The sequence below is a fragment of the Tauraco erythrolophus genome, chromosome 15, assembly GCF_009769465.1.
Source record: "Tauraco erythrolophus isolate bTauEry1 chromosome 15, bTauEry1.pri, whole genome shotgun sequence".
NCBI classification, from domain to species: domain Eukaryota; kingdom Metazoa; phylum Chordata; class Aves; order Musophagiformes; family Musophagidae; genus Tauraco; species Tauraco erythrolophus.
Genome location: NC_141479.1, coordinates 20,192,609 through 20,218,317, shown reverse-complemented (window position 1 = coordinate 20,218,317; position 25,709 = coordinate 20,192,609).

Sequence of the window (25,709 nt, the reverse complement as noted above, 5' to 3'; positions counted from 1 at the left end):
CTCAGCTGCCTGCTTGTAGGAATCACCTGGTGCTTTTCCAAAGATTAAAAACCCCCAGTGCTGGTTGTTCCAGCACTAGTTGCAGGCTGAATCCAAAGCTGCTTGGGCACCTGAAGGTACCGCTGCAGAATTATTTCATCCACAAAGCCCTGTCCCCTGCAGCAGAGCCCATCCCCTCTTGCAGGAGAACGTTCGTGGGAACTGCTTGGCCACTGCTTAACTTTCTCTTGGTGCAAAACTTCTGCCCCGTTGCTTTTCATGTCAGCATTTAGTTTACATTTGGTTCATCTGAAAAAAAAAAAAAAAAGAAAAAGGAAGAAAATAAAAGCGTAGCAGCCTCCAAACCATTTCCTCTTTCTGTGAGACGCTTGCTGAGCCAGGAGCCAAACATGGCTCGTGGGGTTTGACAAACTCTGACTGTGCATCACCCTCAGGTTGGGTTCGGGGGGGTGGGGGGTGTGTGAAATCAGCCTATTTGTTATATAATAGCCTGGGGCTGTTATAAATACTGCTGTGCTGAAAGCCAGAGCATTGGTGTGGAAGGTAAGAGCCCGTGGGTCCTTTGGCTACACCACGGGGAAGGTCTGCCCCGGGATCTTCTGAGGGGTTGGTGGGGTCAGGGACCTTCCTACAAGCATCTCTTGTGGGCTTGGTTGTCCCAGGGATGTGAACGGTCTTTGGTGGTTTTGGTAACCCAAGGGTAACTTGGGTGGGCTGCAGGGCAGGTAGGACAAACCCCAGTTGCTGTGTCCATTGCTTGGAGAAACGAAGGTGAGGGCTTGTAGCAGAGGGAGGCTTAGACCAGGTGATGGATGTCTGCTGGTGTGACTGGTTAAATTGGGACCAAGGCAGGCAAAAACTGGTCTATGCACATGCACAAAGCCACAGATAAACCCTGGTGGAGCTCTTCATCTGGAGAAGGGTTAGATCTCACTGGGCCCCAACCACAGGATACAACCCATGATTGATATGAAAGAGAGCTCCTTCTTGAAGCCCCAGTGCCAAAGCAAACACACAGGAGTGCTTAAAGCAGGCAGTGAACGAGTTGTGGCCAAAGCTGGGTGAACAGAGGCAGAAAAGTGGAGTGAGAAAGTTATGAAAACATCAAACTTAGCTTGGATACATATTTTGGGACATATCCTCTAAAAAAGGGTGCCAAAGCTTTTTTGAACACGGTGGTGGCGGAAAACAGGATGGACCAGGCACCTCAGATGATCTTTCCTGAGGCCCATGAGCAGAAGGCAGCCTTACACATTGTATACCAGAGGGTGATGACGTGCCATCACTAGGTTTTTCCTGTTTGCAGGGACAACATCCCACTCCCAGTCAACTGTTAGGACTGGGGCATGCTTGATGCCAACCCCTGTGGTTGCTCCTTGGGGTAGGAGAAGTGGAGAAGAATGGGTTGAGGTGGGGAGAAGCCCAAAGGCTGACCAGGCTCTCCAAGGGGAGGATTTGGGATTAGGTTGGAGCTGGGGAACTCCGCTGTCCCATGGTAGGGAGGATAGCCTCGTGAGGCTGAAGCTAGCTTCCCGAAAACCCTGGAGGTCACACGGGAAAGCTACAGCAGGAGGAAGTGAGCATGGCTGAGGGTTTGCATCAGAAGTCCTGGGATGTCCTTTCTCCCTGGGGACATGGCTCCCGCGGACTCTGGTGCTCCTGGGGCCGGGATGCCAACCGGTTCAAGGAGCCGATCCTGCCAAAAATAACCTTTCCAAAAAGACCAATGACTAGTTCTTTTGGCTGGATCAACTCCCCAGGGTGGCTCAGAGCAGGCACAGGGTGGGAACGTGCTGCAAAAGGGCTCTGTGGCAGCCCAAATTCAACTGAAAAGCCTTTAACTGCCAAAAAACTGCATCCAAAGAAGCCAGCTTCCCTCTTTTCCTGAGTTTTGCTCCACAAACCTCTCCTAGGTCTGCACCTCGAGCTGGGTAGAGACCAGCCAGCTTTAGGTGGGAAGGCAAGGGAGCCACAGAGGCACGGAGCAAGCCCTGCTCGAGTTCCTCCTGGAACAAATCTCCTGCTTTTTGACCCCAAATTAAACTAGACCTTCATTCAGAGCCAGAAATCCCTTCACAGCTGGGAGACTTTGAATCTGAATCCCCCTTTGGAATTTTCTGAGCTGTTTCTACTAAGCAGTGCTTGCTTGTAACAGACGGATGCTTAAACACGGTGGTTTGGGTGAATATTGTATTAGAACGCCTTGGGAGTCGGAAAACACAATTTCCATGGGAGTTCCTTGCTGAGATTGAACCCTGTTTTCCCATTTCTTGTTGCTGATTAGCAGGGCAACATTTAGGATGCTAAATAAATAATAATAAATAATTGTCCCAAATAAGATCAGCTCCTAACAACCTCACTCAGAGCTGTGCCAATTCAGCTATTTCTGCACTTTTTTGGGAGAGCAGCCGGTGCTGGGAGGGATTTTGCACAGAGCTCAGCCGGACGAGATGCTGCCCTGGCAGCTGAGGAGCTAAAATGTCACCCTGAGTGCTGAAGAGAAAGCAGAAACTCAGCTTTTTCCCCTAAATCAGCCTAAAGAAGGCACTCTGGAGTTTCAAAATCTAACCTTTTCTCAAACTTCCTTAAAAATTTAACTTATTCCTTCACTGGGCCCTTTCTTTCCCTAAGGCGAGAGGGGAAGTGGAACCATCTGCCCGTATTGATTTTTTTAAAGTGTCTGTTTTTATTCCAGGCTATTTTACAAAGCTTCAGGAAAAACAGAGGATTTAGATACGAAGCTGAATGTTTAAGAAATGACTTTTGATCAGGTCTCTGTAGCTTTTCACATTCTGTCCCTCTGGCTGGTCTCTCTGCCTATCATATAATCATTAAATGGCTATATAACAAGTTGTCCACGCTACCAGGTATTTTTCTAGATGTCTGAATTATTATACTGTCTTTTTAAAAAGATTATGCCATCTTTTTCCCTTGTTCTTAAAAACCTATGAAGAATGGTGGTATTTATATTTCATTTCTGGGCAGAACTGCACTGCATTCTGTATATGCATGCCCCGACATAAAATCTGCACATCTATACATCTCTTCATAAACGTTTGAAGCTTTTAAAACATGAATGCCCCAGCTAAAACCCATCCTAAATCAAATTGATTTGGAGAAGAAATGAAGGCAAAATCATGAATTCTCCGCTTTTCTGTCCTTGCTGCCCTCTTTAAACGACTGGTAACACACTTCTCAGCTGCTCCACAGTTATTTTTTCCTACTGAATGTCCTGATGCAGCAGGAAGATGCATTTTTCAACGCTGTTCCTCTGTTCCTGCCTGCCCTGGCTTGCTATTAGCAAAAGCACTTGCAGTTTTACCACCTGGTTGTAACGAGTGTGTTGCTCCATCATAAATTTAGGAGAGCTGCTGTTTTCTGCCCTGTTACAAACCACACCTGAGCGACGCTCGGCGTGACCCGGATCTCAAAGCGCTTTCCCTTCCTGCTTTAATCCACGCAGGAATGATTCCCAGTGACTTTTTCCTGAGCAATAAGGAATGGAAGGGAGCAGCGGTACGAGATTGGACTCAGATGGGACTCAGCTAAAGGATAGCAGGGATCAGGGGACTTGAGGGAGGTTTGGGGAGGTGATGGCAACTGAGCCCTTCTACCCAAGATAGCACCAGCTTAAAACTCTCCTTTAGACCTTCCATGGCTCCTGCCGGCCTCTCCCTGTCCTGGTGAACACTGGGGAGATTCCGATCCGGGCTGATCCAAGGGAAATGTCCCTGTATAGGGGTGATAGTGCAGATCCCCAGAAGGCTGCTTCGTGTCCCCTCTCCAGGCAGCCTGGGAAGCTCCAGCTACCCAGAGAGATCCTTGTCCGGCTTCTCCTGGAGACTGCCTCCCTCTAGTGAGAGCCAGGGCCACCCACACGCCGGGCCCCAGCCTTCCTCCCGGGTGCTGTGCTGCACTCGTCTTGGGTGCTGTGCGTGTTACCAGCACTATGCTGCGTGCCGTGGAGGGTGCTGCACACCCCGAGGGTGCTGTGCCTGTCTCGGATGTTGTGCATCTGTGTCTCGCATGCTGTGCTGCATGAATTGAGGGTGCTGTATGTGTCTGTGTCTCAGCTGCTGTGCTGCATGCATTCAGGGTGCTGTGCATATCCTGGATGCCGTGCTGCATGCATTCAGGGTGCTGTGCATATCCTGGATGCCGTGCTGCATGCATTCAGGGTGCTGTGCATATCCTGGATGCTGTGCTGCATGCATTCAGGGTGCTTTACATCTATCTCAGCTGCTGTGCTGCATGCATTCAGGGTGCTGTGCATATCCTGGATGCTGTGCTGCATGCATTCAGGGTGCTTTACATCTATCTCGGATGCTGTGCTGCATGCATTCAGGGTGCTGTGCATATCCTGGATGCTGTGCTGCATGCATTCAGGGTGCTGTGCATATTCTGGATGCTGTGCTGCATGCATTCAGGGTGCTGTGCATGTCTCTGATGCCGTGCTGCATGCATTCAGGGTGCTGTGCATGTCTCAGATGCTGTGCTGCATGCATTCAGGGTGCTGCACTACACATGTCAAGGGTGCTGCATGTGTCTCAGGTCCATGTCTTGGATACTGCACATGCCTCGAGCTCTGGGCATGTCACAGATGTGGATGACCTGGAGCCCCCGAGCTGAGCGCGTGGCAGCTTCACGCTGCACGATGCTGCCTGGGGAGCAGCGGCGATGCCGGGATGGGGGGCTGGCAGGGCACAGCCGATTCCTGAGCTGGCATCGGATCTGCAGCTACACAGACAGACGGGCAGCTGCGAACCAGCAGCCTGAATTTATACTGAACCGGGCTTTGCGTCAAGCGGCAGCTGTGTTTTTCATCTCATCCTGCAGCCCCCAGGCAGGATTCTTTGTGCTGCTGGATTTTTCATTTGCCAGGCTATGATTTCATCAAACGAGCTGTGTAATTTCACCGCATCCCCATGGACTTGCCCGCAGCTCAGCTCCTCCGAGCCGCCCTTCGCAGCTAGGGCAGGTGAAAGCAGCTTGCACCACCAAAGGGGCTTTCCTACCTCCGAGAGCAGCTCCCAGCAGTGCCAAACAGGGCATGGGCAGTGCGGGATGCTGCGTTGGGTTTGGATCCATCCGAAATCAGCAGCTCTCACCATGGGGACGTGCGAGGGTGGGAGGAAAGCAGGGCAGCGAGCTGCGACCATCCTCAGCTCGTCTGGGCTGACCTGCGGGCTCTTGACCCCGCTGTGCGGGTGGGTGGAAATGAGAGGGGGGGGGGTTATATATTGCCCCAGCAGTGAGGACCATGGCTCATGCTTTTGGTTGTTGTCCAGCCAGAGGAGCCAAGGCTGGTGCAGAGCTCTCGGGGAGGCACGTTGCACGCCGAGCCGGAGGGGAGAGGCGGAAAAAAACATCAGCCATTCCCTCTCTCAGCCTTGCACATGGCTTAATTCCCTTCCCACGCAAGCGGCGACCCGCGGGCAGCCGGCGTGCCGCGAATCGCGCCGGCGGCGGGGGCTCGGGCAGGAGCTGCGGAGGGGTCAGCGCCGCTGACATGCGAGCGGCACATCTTCCAGCTGGGGAACATATGGAAGCACGGCAGGCAAGAGCAGCGAGAGGGGTTATTCCCAAACCCTCCTGCCTCGGCGCCCGATGGGGTTTCGAAAGGGAAATGTTGTTTCCGAGGCCTGAAGTGAAAGGTGGGAGGTTTACGCCGGGGATGCAAAGGGTCCTTGGGTGACAGAGGGGGGAGAGATCCCCCATGGGCAAGAAATCCAGGGAATGGCAGCGGACTGCCGCGTCTGTTTCGATCACGATTACAGAATGAGCAGGATTTATTGCACGGAAAGCAAAAAAAATAAAATGAGCTGAATGTGCTAGAAAAAATGGAGCCTGGAGAGAAGGTTGTGCCAAGCAGCTTGGGATATATGCGTAGGATTTGGCCATTACTAGGAAAATCAGCATTGTGGGCCAAGACCAGAAGGTAGCTTTACTCTTTTTGGGATTTTAAGGCATGAGGTGCTCTCCCCTCCCTCTAGATGTGGGCTTATTTCTCTTTTCTTCTGCCCTGGGGTGATAAAGGCCGTATATTGATGATTTTGGGGGCACCAGTTAAGCAGAAGAGCTTACAGGCACTGGGGCCAAGTTTCCCCTCTTGGAAGTGCCCAGCACAGGCACTTCTGACTCTGCCCGGGCACAGGAGCCAACCTGCCTTGATTTCTGGGTATACTCCAGCAAAAAGATGTATTAACAATAACCACATCCACACCCCAGGGACGAGTTCCCCCTCCCAGCCCACCTCTCCCTGCTCCTCTGCTCCCCGGGCCACCTCCCAGCTCTGAGATGGGATCAACCAAGGCTTTGATTTCAAAGCTTGTTTTTTCTTTCTTTCTTTTTTTTTTTTTTTTAACTCTTCTTGTTTTACTTCGCCCTCCTGCTAAATTTCCTCCCTCCTTGAAGATACATATCTCCCACCCCCCTGCTCTTGGACTTTTATAGAGCCCCTATTAACCTGCTACCTACGTGTCGATGAGAGGGAGCCCAGACGTGTTGCAGCTCCCAGTCTCCCTCTGACACCCCCCCCCCCAAATCCCCCAGGACTCAAGAGGTCTGGAAAGCTGATAGCTACAGCCCCCCCGGGTGCCATATAACAGCGAGGGGGGCTGTTTCCACCAAAGGGTCCCTGACACACAGCCCAGCCCATACATCAGCTGGAGGACTTTGATTCAGATAGTGATCTGCACAGGGCTCAACTTCCATCAAGGGCGAGGGATGGGGTTTACGACGCCAGTTTCCCCCCAGACGATTGCCCGTCAGCATCAGAGGGAACGGCATCGGCTGTTATCGAGACCCACAGCAGCCGTATGGAGTAATGGGGTCTTCTTCCAGGTTGGGGGGGAAATGAGGGGTGCAGGGAATTTGGGGCAGGTTTCTCTTTCTTCTTCTTCTCACCAAGGAAATGACCGGGGGTAATTGAGCCTGACCCACTCCTAGACCAAGAGTGATGATTCCCTGTGACTTGTTTGGTTTAAAATTGAGACAGTTGGGGAAATAGGAGTGGATGAAAATGTGTAAAGGCTGTATTCGAGCATACAATCCTCCTCCTTTCCTCCCTTCCCGTGCCCTTGGACCAGACAGACCCCAGCAGCCCTGCCCAGCGCTTCTGCACACTGGGTAAAATCGGGGTAGGGGATGAATGGGGAGAAACTGGCCATTTTCTGAGAAAAGGCAGTGTTATGTCACACATCTGCAAACATCTGCAGCGCCATTCCTATTCCATGCACTGGCTAGTGACTGTATCTCCTGAAGGATCAATGGGGTTGGAGGCAGGGAGCTTCTGTTTGGGATGTTTTATAGTGCCTGACCCCTTGCCTGAAGATGCTCCCCTAGTGCCAAGGGTAGCTTCAGCCCCGGGGCTGGTTTTTGGGTTACACACCCAAAACCACACACCCCAGCACAGGGACTGTTTGCATCTGTACCCCTTCCCTGCACCCAGACCCCTTTGGGTGCATCAGATACAGGCTCGGTTGCTTTTTGGGTTGCTTGCTTTCTTCCTGCTGGAAATAAATCTTCAGCCAAATCTATGAGAAGCTTTATAGGGGGGTGCCACCCCAATTTTCTGGGATCAGAGATGCACCAGTGCAGCTCGGGGAGCATCTCCAGGTATGGGAACGAGCAGCTGCAAATCCCATTACAAACGGTGTTGCAGGAGCCGCTGCTCATCCCTCCGAGCCCTCCTCCGCCGAGTAGTAGCCAGCCGCGTTCCCAAACAGTATCTGCTGTTATTGCATTAATTACAGTAATCTAATGGGAAATGTAAACAGGAAAGCTCCGGGGGGGAGGAGATAAGGGGCACGGGGAGGCGAGGCAGGGGCTGACAAGCTCCCTCTGGTGCAAGGAACGGAGTTCAGAGGAAAGTTCATTTTTCAGCTGGCGGCTGGCTGCCCCTCAAAGGCGTTAATTAGGGCGGCCAGATTGCCATCGGGACAGTGTCCCCGGCCGCTTCCCCTTTCGGTGACAATCGCATTCCTGGGGCTTGAAGTTCAGCTGCAGAGACCCGACGCCTTCGGTGCACGAGGGAGCCGTGGCACTGTGTTGCTGTGCCAATAATAATAAGAAATTATTATTATTATTATTTTTAATCAGACAGGTTTTGATCTCACTGGAGCTGAGTGGCGTTGCTCTGCTGCCAGACGGCCGAGGAAAGGCGGAGGTGGGTGGAAAGGGCTTTTCTCCAGGACTTTCTCCGTGCAAGGCACCAGAGATGGATGCGTTGGATGGGCAGGACCAGCGAACTCTCTGTTGGGGCTTTAAACCTCTCACCCTGCTTCATCCATAGCAGAAACCAGCCCACGGAGCTGCACTTCTCCTTGCTGCGCAGATGTTCTGGAAGTGCCTGGGTGAAGCAGAGTTTCCCATCTGTCGTATGAGATGCCGTGGGTGCCACATCCTGGCCCAGGGCTGTTGGCTCTTCAGCCCTTGTCCCGCTCCTGTCAGCCCGACCAGCTCTTTTGAGCATCTTCTCATTCTGCCTCGTGAGTTTGGATTCAGGGAAAGAGGATATAGGCTAGGACAGCGGTGAAGCAGCTCCTTCTTCTTTCATTCCACCTTCCCCTTTTGTTTTAATTTCCTTTAATTCTCATTTTCACACCCACAGGTGGGTTTCTTTGGCACTTCCTCCCTTCGAAGCTCCAGCTTTCAAGCATCTGCGCTTGAAAAAGATGCGCCCAAGGGAGAGATGTGCTACAGGGACCTTATTTTTACTTTGGAAAGACTGTATCCATGACCATCCAGCATCTGAAAAAGTCCTTTCTTAGAAGTTATTTTCCCAGAGCAACAGAAATTTCCAAGCTCTGATCCTGCCTGGAAAGCAGGAGCTGTGTGTAGCGAAGCTGGAGGACCTGGGAGCATTTTCTCCATGGGGAAAGAGGGAAGGCAGCCACCCAGCTCACGTCTGGGAGCTCCCGATGCTGCAGTAACCCCTGTGCGTTGCTGGGGATGCTTTGACCCTATAGCCATAGGGGGTACCAGGGCAGGGACCCACACCCCCCAGGGTGCTGAGGCCACGCAGTGCTGCTGAGCCCCCCAAACTCACCTCCCAACTCACCTCTCAGCACAGACCTTTCTCAGCCAGTTCAAAACTGGGAGGAGGCAGATCCCAGTTTCCACCCCTGAGATTTTTCTGTTCTCCTGGATTTTTTTCCACTTGGCCAAATCAGAAGGAAATCTTTTTTTTTTTTTTTTTTTGATCTGAGCTCATTTCTCAGCGATGAGATTTTTTTTTTTTTTTCGCTTTCCTGGCTGCACTTTGTCTGGGTAGGTGTGGCGGGGTGGAAGGAGGCAGATGAAATTACTGTTTATGTCACCTCCTTTAGCATTAAAGCAGCAAGTGGGGAATGTTTGAGCTGCCAAAACCATTTATTTTTATTAAATCCAGTTTCCACAATAAGAAAACACACTCCGTTGCGCTCCTCGCTCCCGCTCCTGGATGCTCCCAGCTCATTGCGTGCAGCACCCAGGAAGATCTGGCCCTTAAAGAAAAGGAATCCAGGACAAAAGTCCTTCCAAAATACCTGTGGCTGGAAGCTGATGACCAGACTCACACCAAAACCTGGTGCAGACGTGGAGAAAGCTTTCACTTACCTTTGCATTCAGCTTGCACGAAAGTTCCGTTGGGTGGATTTGCACGGGAGCAAGGAGCTGCCAGGGATGTCAGCCTGGGATGCCACGTCCATCCCGGTGTGCTCACCCCAGGGCTCCTGCTTACTGCAGAGTTGTCATTGCTTGAGCTGCTGGTTAACCCCCCAGATTGATGTGTGGGGACTCAAAAGATGCCACAAAGGCAAGAAAAAGTGCGGTACTGTCACCTGATTTCCTCCACTTGGGCGAAAACCCTCTCTCCTTGCAAACCTTGGCTTATATTTTTCTTGCAGCCCCTCCAGCAGAAGCATCCAGGAGCCGGGCAGTGATAAATGCAGGCGTGTGGGTGGAGCTGGAAACCTTCCATGGGTGAAACAGCCCCACTACCTGCGTGCATGGGTGACTCGAGCGAGGTGTTGGTTAGCAGAGGTTGCGTGCCAGGCCGACCATGGGGAGCCTGCCAAGATAAACGGCCACGCTCCCTACAAAACAACAAAAAAAAAAGAATAAAAAATTCCTTCCGAGTGGCCAAGCAGAAGGTAGACTTGCTCCAGGGCAGGTCTCGCTTTAGCAGAAAAGTTTTGGGGAGGAGAAAGTAAAAAAGAAAACAAAAGACACGGGTGTCTGTGTGTGTAACGAAGAGGTGTGGTTCTGTTTCATTTCTCCAGAATTCGGCAAAACAGACCAGAATTGAAAGCAAGACTCCCCAAAGGCATATTTGCAGCTGAGTTTTCATTTTGCCCTGGGGAGCAGAGGTTTGCCGGGGCTCAGCGAAGAGGCGCGAGCCGAGGCCGAAGGGCGGCGGGCTCGTGCAGCGCCATGCGCGGGGTCCCGGCTGGCTGGAGCGACCTCCTGTCTCCTTCCCAGGCTTCACCTGGCACATGGTGGTGGCCTCACCAGCATAACCATCACCATCCGTCCCACCTCGGTAATCGTATACATGATCAGAGCAAATAAATGAGAGCAGAGCCCGCGGTGGAGGTGTAGTCAGACCGGCTGAGCAGAGCTCTGCTCGAGGGTGAAGAGCAACCCTCGATGATTATAATTAGTGGGAGCATAATTAAAGCATGTATAGTCCCAGCTCTGGCTTTCCTACCCACCCAAAAGACGGATTATTTAGTTGAATAGAGGCTCTTGCAACTGGAGACTTCTTGTAACCGATATTTCAGATTTTTTGTTGGATGGGGAAGAGTTAAATGCGCAGAAGAAATGGTTGGAAACGGGCTGTGAATGCTTTGGGGGAAACAAGTCACTTTTAGAGGCAAAAGCTCCTTCCCTGGGGTCTGCGAATGCCCCTGGCATCTCTTGGAGATCCTTGTTACGTCTTCCCTTGGTTTGAAATCCAAGCAAGTTTCACACTCGGAGCGGGTGGTTATTCAGTGACTTTGTCGGAGGAAATGATTTTGCTCAAACCAAGATGAATTTAGATTTTTATGATTTTATTTTCTTTGCAGGCAGGCTTTGTTTCTCTTTCTGAGCATGTCTTTGTGTTTTCATTTGGAAAGGGAGAAAAAAAAAATCCCCCCTGGTACTCTTGGCAAACAATTTCCCTCTCGCTGCCCCCCCACCCCGAGCCTGACCGCATGGCAGAAATCCTGCGCATCTCCTGTCAAAGGCTAAATTAAATCAATCTTATGGATTTTAAAGATGTTGGAAGGATCTGCTCCTCTCCCTGCCTTTTGTGGAAGCCCACGGTGCTTCTCCTGCTAAGCCTGTTGCTTTGACTTCTCCTGGATTTATATGGCCGTCATCGAGGGCACACCGCGGCTCCGAACCTCTTTGAACTCTGCTGTCTAGAGGACAAGGAAAGCGTGTAAACCCAGCTATTAAAAAAAAAAAAAAAGCTTCTCTTCTAGTGCTGGTCGATTTAAAATTCCATCTGGAACAATAAAAGGAATGACGGTGCCAGCGCCGCGCTCGCTGCCCCGCTTTCCTTCCTTTCAAGTCGTCGTCTTTATAACGAGAGAAAAGCGACGCCGGTCTGCTCTGAAATGCAAAGCTTCCCAGAAGGTGAATTTGTGAATGGTCATGATGCACCTCAGGGGCCATCATTTGATTTTTTTTTTTTTTTTTAAATTTTTTTTTTCCTTTTCCACGCCAGTTGAGGGAGGAAGTTTGCAGGATGTTATCAGTATCCTGTTGCTGTGACCTGCTGAGCAATAGCATGTAAAGACGTCTCCCCTTCACCACACCCCAGTGTCAACCTTTTGGCTCCTGTCTGCTGGCCATGTTCTGCAAGATTAATGGGTTTTTTCAACTGTGGATGGGACCATATAGCTAAAAGGGATGGATTTTTTTTTTTTTCTTAGGTGTCTCCTACCAATTTCCCAATATTCAAGGCTATAAAGTGGTTCTGGAGTGTGTTAATGAGACCAGGCATCTCACTGTGGGACATCCAACAAACATGGTCAAGGTGTTCCTTATGTCCGTGCTTTGCAAGGGAGGTTGGCAAGGACTTTGGCTTCCTGGTTAGTTAGTCACTCATTGGAGACCACCACCTAAAAAACTCCAACAAAATCACCCCACAAAACAAAAGAGAAGAAAAGCAAAAGGAAGAAATTTTTTACACCGAGGGTGGTGAGGCACTGGAACAGTTTGCCCAGAGAAGTTGTGGATGCCCCATCCCTGGAAGTGTTCAAGGCCAGGCTGGATGAGATTTTGAGCAACCTGATCTAGTGGAAGATGTCCCTGCCCATGGCAGGGGTGTTGGAACTAGATGACCTTGAAGGTCCCTTCCAACCCAAACCGTTCTATGATTATGTGATAAAGAGGAATTATCCTCTTTGCTTTGATTAAGATTTTCAGCTATTTGAGGGGTTTCCTCCAGAGCAGTCACTAATGTGCAGCTTGGTGGGTCCATGTGCTGTGTTTTCACCAGCAGTCCTGATATTGGCCATTATCCATCTAATTCTGTGTTCCCCGTTGCTGGAGCTAGCCAGGCAGAGCAGCTTTCCATTGGAAATAGCTTTGCAGCAATCGAATCCTTCGCAGGAAATGCCTTCACTTCACTGAAAAATGTTGAGAGAAGAATATGAGAGAGAGACCCATTTGAGCCTTCTCATTTCATATTGATGTTCATGTAATTCTAGAATCACATGGTACCTCTAATATTAGCATAATATTTCAATTGCCCTGGAACAAAACATTCCAATGGTTCCAAATATACATATTTAGGCATTCTTGTTCCAAGGGGAAAAAGAGAAGAAAGTGAAGTGCCAACTGTTCAGTGCCTCAGGGTGAAAACAAAACTCAGAAACTCCTCTCAGAAGATATTTTTTGCTCTTTCCGCATCCCATATTCCAGCCTATCCCTCCACATCACTGGCCCTAGAGCGTCATCATCAAAGGGCTGGACCCACAAGCTTGGTTCTCTTCCAGGAGAATCCCACGAGGATGTGCAGGACACATGTTTGGATAGCCTGGTCTTGGACAGATGAGAGAAATTCATTTCTCTGGTGCAGCTTTGGTGTCCAGGCTTGACTAAACCCTCCCACCCACCCTCACTGCTTCCAGATCTGATACCTAATTTAATTGGGGTTTAACAGAAGGATGGAGATTTTGGAGACCAGAGGTTCTCGTGCATTTTTGAAAGTGGGTGAGTGGATAGAGAAGAGTATCACCTTTACCTCCTGTGCAGGGAGCCAGGCTGAACACAACCCCCATGAGATACCAGAGACCCTGCAGGGGAAGGAGGAGTGTGAACAGCCCAGCAGGGAAAAGGCTTTGCCCAAAATAGGGTTTGTACTAGCCACCAGAGAAGCCAACCATGAAACTGAAAGCCATGGGAAGCCATGTTTTGTGGGCTTCCCCACTCACAGAGCTACTTATGCCTTTGCCGCGTGTTTTCTGAATCGCTGAGATGCACCATCTCAAGTGGGCTGAGATAGTTGAAGGCTAGGACAGTATTAGGGGCAGGTATCATGTGATTCTCGTATTCTTTGCTTTGTTGGAGACAATATTTGTCTACATCATAGAATCACAGAATTGCAGAATGGTTCAGGTTAGAAGGGACCTTCAAGATCATCCAGTTCCAACCCCCCTGCCATGGGCAGGGACACCCTCCACTACATCAGGTTGTTCAAAGCCTCATCCAACCTGGCCTTGAACACTTCCAGGGATGGGGCAGCCACAACTTCTCTGGGCAACATGTTCCAGTGCCTCACCACCCTCAGAGGGAAGAATTTATTTCTTAGATCTAATCTAAATCTCCCCTCTTTCAGTTTAAAGCCATTGCCCCTTGTCCTGTCACTACACACCCTTGTCCAAAGCCCCTCTCCAGCTTTCCTGTAGCCCCTTTAGGTACTGGAAGGCTGCTGGAAGGTCTCTCCAGAGCCTTCTCTTCTCCAGGCTGGACAACCCCAGCTCTCTCAGCCTGTCTTCATAGCAGAGGTGTTCCAACCTTCAGATCATCTTCATGGCCCTCATCCTCATATGGACTCATCCATCCAGCTTCTGCCCCGATTTAGAGTTTTCCTACTTGCTGGACCCTGCTGTCCCATAACAGCCAGGTGGCTCTGGCAGAGAGGCAGAGCTTCAAGCAACTGAGATGATGGCATCACTGAAAATCTGGCTGCTCAGTAGTGCCTCGTTTCATGGTGCTCCTGGGGTTCCTTCCCACCGCTTCTCCGTGTCCCTGGATCCTGACGTAGCCACCCTGCCCAGGCTTCCCAGCGAGATCCTGCGTTCTCTCCCCAGTCTCAGGCTCCCAGCTCCACTCCTCTCTCCCGACAGCTGTCGGCTCATTGAGAAATTACTCCCCAAGGCTGCTTGGGAATACAAACGAGCATGCGACAGAAACAATAAATTAAGTTAACTGTCATGGGTCCTGCCAGGAGATGCAATATTTGAGGCTGGAGTTGAGAAGCCGCTGGAGTTATTGTTATCGCAGTGCCTGGATGGGGCTGACACCTCCACGCCAGCTGTCAGGGTGACATGTTGTGTTTAAGGATTTGTTGTTGTCCCTCCTCACCTGCAGGTTTCCTTTGCAAATGTGAAACTGCTGGGGATGTGGGTTTGGCTTGTGGAGCAAGCCTGAAAATCAGGTCCTTCTACTCTGGCTCCCAGCTAATGGGATCGTCACAGAACCATCCAAGACCTCGAAGGAGCGACGGACATCAAGCAAGGCGCATCAGCCATCCTCCTGCATGCTGGCTTGTGATTTCGTAGAATCATTGAATGGTTTGGGTTGGAAGGGACCTTAAAGATCGTTTAATTCCAACCCCCTGCTTTTTAGCCTCTCTACATGCCCAGCGTGAGCTTGTGGGACAGAGCTGGGTGGTGGGTGCAGCAAGGGCTGGAGGCTCTGATGTGGTTGAGGCCAAGGCGAGCAACTGGAGCCACTTTTGGCCCCTGCAGAAGCCAACGCCAGCTTTTATCATCCCAAGGATGCTCGGCGATGTGCCAGCTGGATGCCTCGAGGTTGTGACATTGTTTGTCCAGGGCCCTTCCAATTCCCAGCAGAACAAGCTGGTGTTTGTTGTAGGGGTGAAAAGCAGCCTCCAGCAGGAATAACTGCTGATCTAAGGTCCTGTGTGAGCTGATCCTCTCTTAGGGCTCTTTAGGGAAAGGACAATTTTAACTTCATTTGTATCGAGTGGCCTATTTTTCACCAGCTGGGTGGTAAAGCTGCCTTGGCTGCTCCTCGCTGCCAGCCAGCGGGTCGGTCACAGCCACGCAACCCTTGGCAGGAGCTGCCAAGTAACGTCAACTGTCCCTTTGCCCCCCGCGCCTGGGGGGTAGTAAATCTGTAGGCAAACATTAGGCCTTCCTGAAAAGCCTGACATTGAGGGGAGAAAATAAAAAGCTGGAGGATTTTATTATCTTTCTCCTTATTGTCTTTTTTATTGCCTTTCGGAGTCACCCTGGAGAGCAATCTCCATCCCACATCATGGCCCTGCCAGACTTCCTCTGCTGTCGCTGTGACCTAAGAAATAGAGGCCAATGTCTTCCTCTGCTCGGAGCGTTAACGAACCCAGCCCCTCGTTAAAGTCCTAAACACAGGGCAGCCCTTTTTCCGCTTTTTCTAGGGCTACAGCGGATCTCCCGAAGCTTTTCTCCCCAAGCCATCATTCCTTCTCCTTGCAAACGGGGGCGAGAAGCTAAACTTGCGTTTGGGGGGTTGCAGGTTCCTTCCCTGCACGACTGATGCCACGGTGGGAAGTCTCTGAAATCCTCCGGTAACTCCGGGCTGGCTCCGAGGGCGGTCTGCGTGGGGGAGAGGCTCGGCATCTGGCAGGAACCCAGAGAGATGCTTCTTGCAGGGGAAACTATGTGCTCTGCTGATTCATTAAGCACTTATCTCTTGCTCCTGCTCTTAAGGAAGACAAAGTTGGAGTGGAGGAGGTATGGGACAGTCCGGGCGACCAGTTGCAACATGCATATATCCTTTAAAGAGAACCTATGAGCGAGACACCGTTGCTGAGGTCAGCGTGAGATTGTAGGGACTCCTTTTTGCCCTTATCTCTCCGAAATATGCAGCCTGGCCTCTGTTTTCCTGAGAAATCAAGAGTTGAATAAAAAATGTGTGTTGACAAACTGGGGTAAATGCGCTGACACTGTTCTCTTCCAGCAACGTGCCCAGCTGCAGCCTCAGCTGGAGGCTGGTTTCACCCCTGGAGATACTGGATGCCTTATTCCAGCGTCGCTGTAGTCAGCTGTGTTTTCCAGCGAGGAGTCGTGCTCCGTTGTGTGGTGAGGGAACTGCTGAACATCTGTGATGATCACCACACAACTGTGATGGTGATAACTCCTAGGGTACATCCATAAAATAACTTCTCGGTGTTGACCAAGGTTTGGCTTGAATGTGTTGTTTGGATTTTCGCCATAGCAATCAAAGAAAACTTTTAAGGAAGAAAAGTCATTGCGGTTTCCTCCCAATTTTTGCTTGCTCCCAGCCCCCCGTTCTTGCTCCCCCTTCCCAGAAAGCAGGGGATTTTTCAGTCTAAGAGGAAGGAAGGGTAACCTGCCATCAACAGGTCATCACCCAGCGAAGACCTGCAAACCTGGAGGAAACGTGTACCCGACCAGCCCCTGTTTCAACGAGTGGGCAATGTGGGGGTAGCCAACTTGGGATGCGTGTTTGCAGGATCTGACCCTTCTCTCCCAACAGTGACTAAGGTCCAGCTCCCTTTCTTATGTATCTTCTCCCTTTGGCAACAGCTCTGATATAAAGTCATTAATAACAGGCTTACGCACCTGCTTCTGTGGGTGGAGTCGGTCAAGAAATGAGCTCTCTTTTGCCAGGACATTTTTCTGAGAAACTTTTCTCTGGCCAAAAAATTATCAACTGGGTTTTCTTGCTCTATGTGCTTCAAAGCACGAGGCGTCATGTTAGCTCCCTCAAAACCTTGCAAAATTCTGCTTGAAATGGGAATACTCTCCCAAAGCATTCACTCAACCTGTTTCTTATCCATCCCTGTGGATGCTGGGTTTGATGAGCTGCTTTCATGCAGGTTGCAGCCACCGAGGAGCTATTTTCCTTGGCTGCACCTTTCTGCTGGAAAACGGCGGTCCTCTCATACCGGAGCCACCGATGCTGCATCTGCAGCATGGTTGGACCTTTGTGCTCCTCATCTCCTGGCTCATCACGCTGCTCCGTGCTGCAGCTGGAGCTGCTCCGCGCTCCTTTTCCGCCCGACGACATTCCCATCGTACTTCCGAGGTCACCATTTTGGCTGACTCACTCAGGACCAAAGTGGGGATTTCCAGAAGCCAAAGCTGCAACGCGAATATTTCTTTTCACTTTTTTTTTTTTTTTTAAATTTTATTTTATTTCTTATTTCCCCACCCTGTCTGTGTGTGAACGCTCTGAAAACTGGCTGACCTGATCCTGCACAACCTGGCAGTGCTCCGCTGAGCTATTCCAGCTTCCTTCTGCTCCTTCTGGGAAAGGTTAGAGGAGGTCCACTGTTCTCATGGATGTGTATGGTGAATTCTTGCACCTCGGGTAAAGGAAACGGGGAAGACTCACTAAATGTGCAGTTAAACGGAGCTTAAAAAACCCAACAACATTTTTTTTATATGTTTATATAAAAAAACCCTATTTTTTATATTTTCAGATGACTCTTGAAGTTGGGGCTTTAAGGGCAACGGCAAGTGAAATATCTAGAGAAATACCTACACACTGTGAGGGGACCCTGGTCTGAGGTCAGCAGGGCAGGACCCTGGTGTAAATCCGAAGGGATTCCCTGTTAAACCTGATCTCTCCCGACCTTCCCCTTGAAAGCTCTTCCCCTTGAAAGCATTTGAGACAGGGTCTCACGAGCGTATCCCACTGTCAGGAGGGGTTATGATCATATCCCAGTTTCACTTGGCTTTGCACATCTCTCAACCTAGGGAATTTCTTTGAGTTTGGAAAAAAATCCACAAAAAATTAAAATATAATCCACATTTTCTTCCCAAACTTCAGAGTGAGCATTGCAATACCTGCCTCGCCGTTTCCAAAGTGCGATATCACTCTCTGGCTGCTAAAAAAGAACCTTTTCCATCACCCAAACACCCTTCAAAGGGTCCGAAGCAGAGTCAGCACTTGGAAAAAAAATCTCCAGGAGAGGGGTTATTCCCTGGGCTGTTCCCTGCGCTGACCGATGCCCCTTTGTTAGTGGAGGGAGCTGACGGAGCATTAATAGGGGACAGGAAAAAACCATTCAGCTGTGGCATTTGCTGGTTGCGTGCAGCCGCAGGCAGGAACTGCTTCCTCTGTTTGCAGGCTTTTAGGGAAAGGGGAGCTCCACGGAATTGCTAAATTAGAATGAAGCGAAAAATATCGCTTGGAACAACAGAATGTTTAGCCGCCTTTTTTTTTTTTAAAAAAAAAAAAAAGGTAAAAAAAAAAACCCACAAAAACACAAAACCTTGGAGTGATTTACATGGGAAAGGGGAGCCGGAAACAATTTTAGAGGCTGTTTTCCAAAACTGATGAATAACAGAAGATACAATGGTTAAAGCAAATGGCCCAAATTTCCTGCTCTTTTAAGCAGCTGAATAGATACTAAAAACAAGGGTACCCTGTTTTTCTCCTTCTAGAGCTGGCAGAGAGGTGGGTTTTTTTTCTGGGTTATTTTGGTTTCGGAACCCAAATTTCTTTCGGAGGCAGAAGCAAAGCGGGTGCGGGGGTCCGCGCTGCCACGGCGGCTCCATCAGGCAGGATGCGTGGGAATTCCAGAGGTGGGGAAGAGCGGCGCGGGCCACAAGAGTCGTTTTGGATCATTTCTGGTGAATAAGGCTGCAGGCGTGAGTCGTGAGGAGGGATCTGAAGCTTCCTTTTGGATTTTTTTTTTTTTTTTTTTTTGATTATTTCTTCGGGTAGCCGTTTGATTTCTCCTCTGCCTGAGGCTTGCTTCCCTCCAGAGCCGAGCGCGTTTCCGTTCTAACCCTTGCCCCTTGCCATTCCCACTGGACGAGGACACAGGTTTGGCTCTGACCTAACACAAGTTGGAAACTTTATTTTCTCCTTACAAAAGTCTTTGATGCTTCCAGAAAACGTTCTTGTTTTACTTTGAGAAAAAAAAAAACCCTTGGAGGAGATTCCTGCCTGCTGTCTTCCTTGGCTTAGCCGAGGTCCAGCAGCTGCAGCACTTGCCTGAGACACCCCGAAGGATGTCCATGTGTCTAATCTCTTATCAGCAATAGAGCCACCCAGGAAAGCCTCCAAGTGAGCGTCTTTGCTATGTCCTCTTGAAGCCATTCAGTTCCACGTATACAAAATCATGAAACAGTGAATGATTTTGAAGGGTTAAATGGACAAACTACAACTTTTTTTTTATTTTGGTAGCTTTGCAAGTAAGCTGTTTGTGCTTAGCTGGGGTGTAAAAGACTGAGGTTCAAGGGCACAGTGAAAAGTAGGAGTTACTTGGTGATCTTCCACTCTTCTGAGTGGGAGAAGGTCTCTCCAGCCTGTCCAAACTGGTGCATGGACATCACTGGATAATCTCCCCTAGTTTTGGGACCTGGCTAAGAAGTTTCCACCAACTCTCATCATGAATTATTTCATCTGAGGGGATATTTTCTGCTTTCAAAGCAATTTTATGCAGGAAACCTGAGGACCATCTTGGATGTTGCTGAGTTGATGACCTCCATCCTCTGTTAGGTGCACCTTCTCATGAGCGTGTTGGCCTCTTGCGCTCTCCAGTGGAATGGGACTTCCCTGGGTTACTTTAGGCTATGAACACGCTCGAGATAATAATTGCTTTTCCTCTTCCCTTCTCCCATCTCTCCAACATCTCTTCCTCCCCAAAATCTGGGAACTCCACCAGGCAGTTGCACCCACTCAATCAAATAAAAGTAACCGCAGGCGGCGAGTTGAGTTGCTAAATGCACTCAAAAAGTTATCTCACTTTTCACTGCCGGGACCAACGCTCACCCCTCCCCAAACACCTCCTCTTCCTCGGGCTGATGAGTCGGACAGAACATATATGAAATGCGTAATGCAAAGCCACAGTTACAAAATCCCTTTCTTGGGTTGTTTCCCATGCTGACCAAAGCCTGATAAATCATGTCGGGTATTTATGGACTCCGGGAGCAAATTGTCATTCAAAACACCACTTGTAGCTTTCAAGCCCGAATGAATTACTGCGTATGTGATACACACCTCTTCCTTAACAACACATTCAGATGTCAGGATGCTGAGAAGCACTTTCCTCTGGAAGGCTCATTCAGACCTCAGAGGAAAAAGGATTCAAACCACTTTGGTATTTTTAACCGATTCTTTCCCAGTGGTGGGGGCAGGCTTGGATGTTGTGCTGAGACATCGTCCCTGTAGGTCTTCTCTTCTGTAACTCTGTATGAAACGAAGGAAGTTCATGGATGCTGATCCCCCGCAATGACCTGCGGAAGTTACTTGATTGTATAAAGTGAATGAGAACTTCTGGGTGGTCTCACCTGTGCTTGCATTTCCTACCCCACAGAAGCATCAAGAGTCGCTCATCTTGTTGGCTTCTCACAGGACATCCATGTGGCCATTGACAGCAGTGATGATGCTGAGATGAAGGTGAGGCAAGGTGTGAACAAGAGATCAGTGGCTGGGGAGAAGGAGGACGAGTTCTGAAGTGGAAATGAGTCCTCCTCAGGAAACGCATGCTGGATGAGCTGGAAAAAAGTAGTGAAGGCGTGAAGAAAGTCTGTGGTGAAGCAGTCACTGCATTTTTGTGGTCTCTCTATGACAGACTTGATCTCGATGCTTAGAGCCGAGCTCTACAAGATCTTGCAATTCACATTACTACACACCAGCACTACTCACTGCTGCAAGTGTGCTGGGTCTGGCCACAAAGGTGCTTTTGGCCTTTGTAGAGGCTGACATGAATTGCATCGACAGCTAGTTCTTGAAGAGGTCTTTAGCTCTGAAACAACATTGAATGTCCCAAGAAAACGTGGCCTGTATTTTACACTGAGCTGCTCAGGGCACAAGGTTAACTCTGCTTAGTGGAAACGCAGTGTCTGGGATTGACACCGGGGTGTGACAGCAGAAGCCCACCATGAAGTGCAGGCTGGGCTTTGGGATCATGACTGCAGGTACCTGATCTACCACGAGCCATTTTAGATGTGAAGTCGAGCCTGACAGATGCAAAAAGCCGCTTCAGCCCTGGGTTTATGAGGAACAGTGATGTCTGGGAGGAAGGTGAGGATGAGTGCCTTGCATTGTACAAGCCCCCAGGGAGGATGTCTATGACATGAGGCTGATGCTGCTCTCAGCGGCAGTACACGTTGTTCTGAACCATGCAGTACTAATAACTAATTATATACGTCCACTTAATGTCATTTGCAGAGCTCAGTGTGGGCGTGGGGTCACGCAATTGTTCCAGGGGCCACTGAGCAGATGGAGACCAGTTCTGGCCCCAAGCTCAGGATGCCCAGGAGTTTCATGTGTACCCAAGGACAAAGGCTGGCAAGCGATGAAAGGACTCCAGCACTCGTTTACTGCACTGGTGTCTACTTGTGTTACGTCGATGAGGATGGAGGCTGCTGTCATCGGATGAGATGGACACGACACTCTTGACATGATGAGGTTACTCTTCCAGTGCCAGGTGGGTTGCAGGTCTTGGGAGAGAGGTGCATTTACCTGGGGAGGGTGATAAAGATCCGTGGGTTTTGAACGTTCATGGAATCTTGCACAAAGCTGTGCGTGATGCACAAAGTTTCGGTTGCCTATGGTGAGTTCCTACCAAGGGTGGCTGGTAATCAGGCAACCAGGATCGATGTGAGAGTCTGCTGGGAAGGGGGAGGGAAAGCAAGGAGCCAAAGGCTGAGGAAGCCCCACTGTAAGCATTTTCCTGCCCTGGGATGACCAACGTACATCCTGAGAAAAGGGTACTTGCATTGTGCGGCCTGCTGCTCTGCCCATCCTGCCAGGAACAATGAGGCAGCTCTTAAAAAAAAGGGAAAAAAAAAAAAAAGCCATTTCAGGGTTGTGGGAGAGAAAAGCAGGGGGCATCAGGGAGGATGGGCATGCAAGGGGGGAGATGACGCAGGAGAAGTGATGTGCTTTGGTTGCGTAAGTAGCTGGAGAAACAGCCCGTGCTCTGAATGTCTTAGCTTTGTCAACAGGCTTGGTCCAGAGAGCTGCTGAAGGAAAAGCGGGGAGACGTGACATCAGGGTCATGGACTGACCTCCCTAGCCTCCAAACCACCTCCCAGGGGTTGTTCAAAGCTTTTCCCCCAAGCCTCTAAGATGCTGTTTTGAAGCACAGGGGTGCGTGTTGGGGATGCTGATGGCATCTCCTAATTGTTTCCTGCTGGGATCCCAGACTCCATGGCATGTGGGGGACCAGGTAAAGAGGCAGGTGCCAGCAAGGTGATACCAACCCCAAAGTTGAAGACAGAGGTGGCAGCTGGGTCAAGCATCCCTTCCTAGTTGAATCCTCCCTCTTGCCTGTCCTTTCTGGTCTTAAAAGCACCTTTTCTTTCCATCCCCTCAGCTGGATTCAAACACTTTTGGGCTGTTTCTCTGACAGCAGCTGAATTTTCCATCAGTAGAAGCCCTTTGGAGCTGAAAGCATCTTTGTGGTCTTTCAGGAGCCCAAGAGGATTGTGCCAGGCTCAGGGGCAGGAGGAGCACAGACCATGCAGGTGAGGTCTGTGGCTGCTCGTGGGCTCTATGAGCATCTGCGAGGGATTTTTTCCATCAGAGCAGTTGGGATTGTAAACTTTCCATCAGCTGAGTCTGTATGTCCTCTGGTTACCAAAACCACATCTGCCTCGGTACGCTACGGAGATATGATCCAGGTGAAGATGGACCCAAAAGTCAAAGGATTTGATTTTTTTCCCCAAAACCAAATGGGGACAACTTCTTACCTGTCCAATATCCTCAGTATGGACAAATTCATCCTATGACCCATTTTTTCTCTTCCAGCCTAACCTTGCCATATGAAAGACATCTATGTGAGAATGGAGTGGGAGATGCTGGCAGGGAAGAAGCCACATCCCCTTTGCCAAGAAGTGCCCTGCCCTCTGCATCCCTTCGGCCACAGCCTCAGCAGAGGGAGCTCATCCTCAGCACTTCGGGGATCCCTAAATCACATCAGGGCTGACAGGGAGAATTTGAAAGGATATTGTCAAATTTTGCTGTCGTTGTCAATTAGTCTTTATAGCCAGTGCTGGCATTCCCGGCTTCCGGCAATTCCCCGGCAGCCTGAAGACTTAATGTCTTCCTTGGCTGATTGTGGTAGGGATGGATTATCCTGGGTCTGGGCTTTCCATGGGAGTCTGGCTGTGGGATTTCTGCCTTGACAACAAAAATAGTCATTTTGTGCTCAGTGCATGCCATTTCCAGCCCCCTGGCTGGAAATCCTCCGCATACCTGCGAGCTGTTGGAGAGGAATTTTAATTTTGGGCTTGCTTCCTCTCCTAAAAATCAGTGCTGCTGCAGGCAGCAGAAGGCATTAAAGATTAATTTTCACGAGCACACACGAAATACAAACCAGCTGGTATCCGAAGTGCCTCCCTGTGCAAGACGCTTGTGCTGTATCGTCCGTTAACTCTGTTGCGTATAATACTTATCAGTTGGTGGTGGAGAAATGCTTGGCATTGTCTTGCTTTGGGTTGGCAGCAGCATCCACGGGCACTGCCGAGGATGCGGGGGACGGAGGCGGTGGCAGCCGTGCCCGTGGTTTGCAACGCAGTGCCGAAGCAGCGAGGCGGCGTTTTTCCGCCGAGGAGCTTCAAGCACTTTACGGAAGGTTAAATGTCAGCTCTGCCTTCTACTCCCGGGGAAACCGGGTCACGGAGCAGGAGGGGGATGTTGCCCCAGGGTCAGCTGGCATCCAAAGGACACCGTTCAGGGCCAGGTCAGTGCTCTGGCCATTAGCTGCCTCTGATAGAGAAACGACGTCGTCCGAAGCATTCGGAGGATGCCTTGGGGGCTATTTGGGCAGAGATATTCCTTTTCTGGCTGGCTCAAAGCCTTCTGCTTTGGCTAAGAGCTCTTGGGAGCTGCTGGTGGATACCGGTGGCCCCTGGGGACGTGGCAGAGGGGAAGGTTTCCAGGGCTCTGCCATGCACCGAGCACAGCAGTCCGAGCTGCTATGGTCATGCAGCCTGGCTAGCAGAGACAAACAACCCCCAAATTCGGCAGGGTTGTAAGCAAGGCAAGCCCTGCTCAGGGGATTATGCCACAGAAGTTATTTGAACTACCTGAAGATTTTCAAATTTTATTTTTGCTTTTTTTTTTTTTTCCTAAGCCCTGAACTATGTGGAACTCAGACTAAACAAAAAATACAGCTAAGAAAACATCTTGGTATAACGCCGGGAGTCAGACTGTTGCAGCGTGGTTCTGAAATCCAACTGTGGTTGTAAGGTGATCCCAGAAACCCAAAGATTGCAACTGTAAGGCAGTTCACAAGTACCAGATCATTAAGGGAAACATCTTTCTTACTGAAGCCCAAATGATTTTCAGGCTCTGTTTGAGGATGAGGTGGCACCAGGCGTTCAGCATCTCTGCGTGCATTGACGTGTGAGCAACGGGCACCGGATGCCAGCCCAGAGTAATGGAAATGCAGGCACTGGGTGATGGATTGGGAATTTTCTCTCCACTAATTGTGGTCTGTCTAGACTGGTGTCCCTCCTTGAAATGAAGGCTTCCACTCTAATGCTCTAACTTTTTATGTGTGTATATATATATATTTAATATATTTCTATATATTAAAATATATCTCTATATATTGATATATATTTATATATCATTCTCTATATTATTAATAATATATGTTTAGATATATTTTATATACATATTAGTCAGGGGAGATTCAGGTTGGATGTTAGAAAGTATTTCTTCTCTGAAAGGGTTGTCAGCCACTGGAATAGGCTGCCCAGGGAGGTGGTTGAGTCCCCATCCCTGGATGTGTTTAAGAAAAGGGTGGATGAACTACTTAGGGATATGGTTTAATGGGAGATTAGGGATGGTTGGACTGGATGATCTCTAAGGTCTTTTCCAACCTAGAAAATCTATGAAATCTATTGATTACATGTCTATATTATATATCTATAATATCACATATCTAGATCTCTATATCTAATATAATATCTAAATATTGTATATCTGTATTAAATCACACCAACCACTCCCACAACTTACTGGTTTGCCTCCTTTGGGCTGTATCTGTGATTCTGCTTCCCCTTGCTAGCTAAATCTCATTCCTTTATTCCCCTGATAACTTTTCTGTCTCAATGACCATCCCTTTACATGTCCATATGTTTAACTGATAATTCCCTCTTAATGCTAGTAATCCGTTAGCCAAGTGATCAAATTCAGAGGGGGGAAATAGTGGCATAACCTGTGTCATGGCCAATGGAGGACCTCCACCTCTGCTTAGAGAGAAGGTGGTAGTAACACATCTGCCACTGTGGTGGCTTTGGCTTTAACAACTTCTCCACACTGAGTGCAAAGGGGATTAATCAATTCTTTATTGTCATTCATAAAAGACAAGTGTCACCGTTAAGTTCTGCTGCTGGCACTTCTGCCTTTGGAGTTTTCTCCATCTTTGGGATGTTTTGGGAGATTCCAGCTGAAATCAGATGCACAGAAGTAAATAAATATAAAATGTTAATGAAATTTTTTTTTTTTTTTTTGCCCAGGATTGAGCAAATCCCAAAGTGCGTGGAAGACTGGAGGTGGAAAAAACGGAG